General features: G+C 37.5%; 1 long non-coding RNA gene across 1 annotated transcript in view; it reads left to right on the top strand.

Annotated features, from left to right (window-relative positions):
* Positions 1–1,444: 1,444 nt before the first annotated feature.
* The window catches only part of LOC117063841, a 51,681-nt gene continuing 47,125 nt past the window's right edge, over positions 1,445–6,000 (top strand). The window contains exons 1-2 of the long non-coding RNA XR_004429115.1: positions 1,445–1,611; positions 2,384–2,451. This is a non-coding gene — a long non-coding RNA (uncharacterized LOC117063841). The remainder of the gene's footprint in view (positions 1,612–2,383; positions 2,452–6,000) is intronic.

Genomic DNA, 6,000 nt, shown 5'->3' with positions numbered 1-6,000 from the left:
AAAGTAGAAAGGCATGGATGAAGTAAAGACTAGGAATTATTACTAAGCTTTAGTTTTTAGGGTTTTTTAAAAGCCTCAAAAGTAAATTAAATCTACTATGAAGAGCATGAAGAATGAGGAAAGAAGAGGTCTTCATGCAAAACCCTGAGAAACCCTAACATTATAGGCAGAGGAAGAGAAACATAACCTGTAATGGATTTAGAGGAGGCGTCTGTGTAGGAAGAAAACCAGAGAAATGTGGTGGTACAAACTTGAATATAGATAAAGTGGACAGTTGACTCTACCTTGAGGTGGAATAATACTGGGTAGATGTAATAAAGGAAAACTGGGGCAAAAATTTAAAAATTATGGTAAGATTGTTGCAGTGATCAGAAAATGGTAGCTAAGAGAGCCAAAGAAAGAAAGACATGAGGCAATAAAAAAAAAGTGTCAAATCCCAGAAATTCTCAATAATGTCAAGATACAAGTAAAGAGAGTAACAGAGTATAAGAAAGATAAATATTGTGGTAAAGAGTTTTTTTCATATATATGCATTTAAAATTTCTACAAATAATGTATACATACATTCTTATTGAAAGCAATTCAGGTCATACAGAACTACAAAGGATGAAACATTAAAATGTCTCCTTATTGTCCTCATTATATTAACCTTTTTCCCAAAGAAATCACTCTCAGCAGTTTATCCTTTTGGAAAATTTCTACACATTTATACATACACACAGCTGTAAATATTTTATTTGCACAAAAATGGATTGTAATATTCTGATAAAAGTCCATTAAGGTACATCGTTAATTGACCTTTTTCATTTAACAGTATGTTTTTGTAAACTTTCATATCAGTATATTTTTATCTACCTCATTTGTATAAATAATTGCATGATATCCTGTATTATGCAATGACAATAATTTAGCCATTTCCTATTGTTGGGCAATTAAATTATTTGAGAACTGAATGTAAATGAAATGTTTCAGAAGTAAAATAACACTGGGTAGTAGCAAAGTCTAGGGTGAGGGCAGTGAGTGGATGGCAGAAATAGGGTGGGGGAGGCATTGGTGATAAAAACACAGTGAGGAAGTTACCAGTTGTTCAGTGGCTTAAAACAAGGGGTACTGAGGGCACCTAGCGTGAAGACAGAAATGGAGCTGGGCCAAAGGGTGGTATGCTCTAAGCTAAAGGAAGCAAAGAAGAAGGATGAATGACCAGGCGTATGATAGATATTAATGATGAGGAGGTATTCAAATTATATGATTAGGGAAAAAGAGCTGCAAGAGTTTTTTTCTTTGTTATTTTTCTTACTAAGGTCTAAATAGAAATATCCTGGAAAAATCACTAGAGAGAGGGTAATGAGAATGATGACCACTTCTTTGACCTAAAGGCAAGGAAAATGAAGGAGAAAAAGAAACATTCATTTGAGACACGTTTATTACAATTTTTATCCTTCAGGCACTTCCAGATATCTTTTAAGGACTGGAAGAGGCAAAACAATTCAGGAAACAGTTGAAGATAAAGAGGTTTACAATGGAAGAGAAGATCCAGGTGCCTTCAGGGAAATGCTTGTGGTTAAAAAGAGATGAAGACGAGTATCCCTGGAAAGAGGAAGAGCCAGCTAGGTATGGTAGCTCATCCCTGTAATTCCAGCACTTTGGAAGGCAAAGGCTGAGGCAGGAGGACCACCTGAGGTCAGAAGTTCAAGACCAGCCTGGTCAACATGGTGAAACCCTGCCTCTACTAAAAAAAAAAATAATAATTAGCTGGGCATGGTGGTGGGTGTGTGTAATCCCAGCTACTCAGGAGGCTAAGGCAGGAGAATCAGTTGAACCTGGAAGACAGAGGTTGCAGTGAGCCAAGATCGTGCCACTGCACTCCAGCCTGGGTGACAGAGCAAGACTCCATCTCAAAAAACAAAAAACAAAGAGAAAGAACCAAGCAATGTGGAGTTGAGAGAAGAGGCAGGATGTGAACAAGAGTGCTGGGAGTATGTGGGAGTATGAGGTGGTAGGTTGAGACAGCCTGCTGATTCCTCAACTTAGTCCTTCCATTGGCCAAGGAGGAACTGGGAGTGAGCGGATTCAGGCCTCTTCATGACCTGGAGAGAGGGTACTCATGAGAAAATTCCGGTTACAGCAAAGAGGCTGACAATTGAAACCAGTCCCTGCCACTGCCACTTTGCACTAGAAATAGCCCCTCTCTCCCGCAGGCGGCAATGATATAGGGAGCAGTGTCTCCATACCAGGGTCATCTCTGCAAGTGATTCTCCCAGTCTGGGTGCAATTTCCTCATTTTAAAATAAGTGATTACACTAAATTATATCCATAGTCAAAAATAAAAGATCCCACATATTATCCTTTAGTGCATAAAATTTTCTTTCTTTTCTTTTTTTAGGAAAATTATACCCTCAGCAAGTAGTTTGCAGTGTTGGTTGTTCTGGGTTTCGTAGGATTTTATAGGAGGTATGGCACTTATTTAAATGGATTTGTTTCTTTGCTACTCCCATTCCATGTTGGCTAGACAGCTTTCCTTGGGGTCTCTCATCTATTTCAGTGCCATTCCATTCATCACTCACAAATCATTAATTTACCTGTCTTGTGTTACCTCCTGAGATTTTCTGTTTCTGAGTCAATAGAGTTGAGAGCTAATGTACATTTCACAAATATTGCTGGGAAAGGGGCTTGGAGCAAGAATTGAAGAGACTTTCTATTTTAGTATAGTATGTACCATAACAACTCATTCCTTTTATATGAGCGTGGAAGAAGGGAACTGCCAGATTAGAGGCAAGTGCATCAAAATCATTCCTCCATGTATTCAGTCAGACAGAGTTATGTTCAGCTGAACTTAAATCATAAGCAGTTATTGAGCACCAATAATGTCCCTAGCATTGGGCTTGGCTAAGATAATGGAAGGAACATGAAACATGGTTTTTCTCTCAAAATAGTCACAATTAGTTGGAGAGAGCAAAAACAACCATGTAAACAGATAAATAAGGATCAAAAGTAAATAATATTAATTGTTAAAAGAAAAGGTATTACAAAGCAGAATTTAATTAATGAACAAATAAATTATACAGATAGGAATTGCCATAGACTTTGAAAGGAAATGGAGATATTTCAGGCTATAATAAACAGAGAAGATTTTAAGGTAAAGTTTAGTGTTAGATCTTAGTGTCTTGAGTATATAGTTTAAAGTATAGGCAGGATTTGAACATATAAACAGAATTAGGAAGGAGATATGCAAGGTGGCTATTTGAGAAAGATCTGAACAAACACATTAGGGTGAGAAATAGCACTGTACATTTGCAGTAGAGGACATATGAGTGGAAGCATTAGGAGTTGGAGTCAGATAATGGAGGCTACGGGAGATAAGCCTGAGGGTTTTGGTTTACTCTACAAGCAGTCTTTGTTCAGGACAAGGGAAATAGAACTCTGACACAGAAAGACATTGTGAGTATCAATAAGGAATGAATAGAGCTTGAAAGCAGGAAGACCATAAGATTGATGAGAATAGAGCAAAGTCCAAGGGAATAGGCCTGAACAGATGCAGTACAGTGGGAAAAGGTGAAAGAAATGCTGGGAAGAGGAGGACTGACTCACTCACAAATGCCTATCCTCTTTCTGCTTCCTACACACATTATTCTCAGAGCCATTGTACTGGTTGATCTCTCCATCTGCCATAATCTTCTTTCATAGCTTTGCATAGGTATTTTTTGTTGTCTTTCATGCTCTCAAAAGACTGTCTATAAAAGTGCCATACATTTTCTATCACATTCCACTGTCTTATTTTCTTCCTTATTCTTCATTCATTCATTTTTTTGTTTGCTTATAGTAATATGGCTCCCTTGAAAAAGCGTAAGCTCTGCAAACGGAACTCTTGCCTACAAAGTTCATAACTGTGATCTGCAGCACCCAAAATAATGGCTGGTACACAGTAGGTGCTTAATAAATACTTGTTGATGAAGGAATGGCAGTGAGAAAAAAAGGTACAATGATGTAAACATCATTTCTGAAGGCTGTAATTCACATTATTATCATATGTGTAATGTGTAATAATGAGTCTGTGCTTAAAGAATTGCAAATTAAAGTCTTAATGCCAATGACTAGCCTAAAATATTACCCCTAGGAAAATTAAATGTTGTACCAAAAAATAAGAATCTTTATTCCATTAACTTAAGTGCCCATAGGACTGATGTAGAATTCCTTCAAATTTATTGAAAGAATGCTTCAGACAGGTTCTAATATACTAGCAGCAGTATCTCTAAGGTCTCCTTCCTTCCAATGCCAACACTCTTATGATTTTAAGTTACTGGTTTCATAATCCAAATCAATATTCTTTTTATATAAGTACTCAGCAAGGGTAGCCACACACTTATTCCACTAAAACTTCAAATATCTAATATTTATGAATGTTTCCATGGGGAACAATATTCATAGCCTGTTTCAAGAACCACATAATTAAATATATCCCATAACTTTATATGCTTCAGTTTTTGTTTAAAGTTTTATGAGAGAAACCACTAATTTTTTTAAAAAACACGCATTGAGGCACTTGTTAAGACTGAATCAAATTTCTTTAACATAATCTAACACTGTGCAGTGATAAGTCAGAAGTATAAATTGAATTTCATGTTAAACTGTGCATTTGTGATTAACTGAGGAGTGACTGAATCAAGATAAAAGTCAGTTTTATTTACATCTCTTATGCAGGTTACAAATAAAATATTGGATAGAAGGCATCTGGAACATTTCAGCATGCTTGTGTTTTAGTCTCATGAACAGCCACCAACACAACCTTATTTGGAAGAATTAGAGTTCAAGACCATCCACACCCTCTAAGCAGGAGGGTTGAGCATAGGTTAGCCTGTTTCTGCAACAGGTGGAATGACTTCCTTACAAAAGGGTAGGAAGAAGAGAACAGCATGACTAATGCACTCCAGGTGACTAGTAGTGATAAAGACACTTTGTTGTTGTTGTGTTGTTGTTGTTGTTTGGAGACGGTGTCTCACTCTGTCGCCCAGGCTGGAGTGCAGTGGCATGATCTCAGCTCACAGCAACCCCCACCTCCCAGGTTCAAGTGATTCCCCTGCCTCAGCCTCCCAAATAGCTAGAATGACAGGCATGCTCCACCACACCTGCCTAATTTTTGTATTTTTAGTAGAGATGGGGTTTTGCCATGTTGGCCAGGCTGGTCTTGGACTCCTGACCTCAGATGATCTTCCTGCCTCAGCCTTCCAAAGTGCTGAGATTACAGGCATGAACCACCATCCCTGGCCAAAAAATTGCTACTTGCTCTAAGCAGAACTAAATTAGGTAGAAAAGTCAGAAACCTAATTTTGATTGCAAAAGAGTTTGTTCTTATTCATTCACTGCTGTATGAAATATTTTTAGCAGAATTCTAAGCATGCCAGGATGATGTTTAAAAGGAGACTTAAACAATCCTTTTACAGAGATAACTGTGAGCTACATTCACAGAAAGCTGTAATCGAGTGATATGAGCATCTTCACTACGAGTATTATTTGAGAAGTATGGAGGTAGGAAGAACGATAAAGGAGAAAAAGAAAGAATTAGCTCAGTAGCAAGAGAATATGGAACAAGCAAATCAGAGTTGAAAAAGGACTGTCTTTAACTTTACAGTTTCCGCTTCTAAAAGTTACTTTGTTTCAAAAAACAAAAACAAAAAACAAGGAAAATAACTATAAGCAGTGGTTCTCTTCTCCACTACAAGGTTCTGCAGTCTAGCTTAAGAAAATTCCCTTGATCTGGAAATAAGTTAGATAAAAATCCCATGGGGTAAAACTATTGTGAAGTGATTATGAGCTTTCTCTCCTAAAAGAACCAGCCACCAAAGTATACAATAGCACAATCAGCTCAGCCTCTGTGAACTGCTTCAGGCGTGTCTCAGTGGATCCAGTGTAAGTGTTTTTACCATCGGGGAGAAAATGGTATTCCTTAGAAAATGAGGGTTCCACAGCCTGTTTAACATAGACATGAGAAGTGCTACAAGGCAG

Source organism: Trachypithecus francoisi, unplaced genomic scaffold, assembly GCF_009764315.1.
Source record: "Trachypithecus francoisi isolate TF-2019V2 unplaced genomic scaffold, Tfra_2.0 Lachesis_group19, whole genome shotgun sequence".
NCBI classification, from domain to species: Eukaryota; Metazoa; Chordata; class Mammalia; order Primates; family Cercopithecidae; genus Trachypithecus; species Trachypithecus francoisi.
This window is presented reverse-complemented; position numbering and strand designations above follow the sequence as displayed.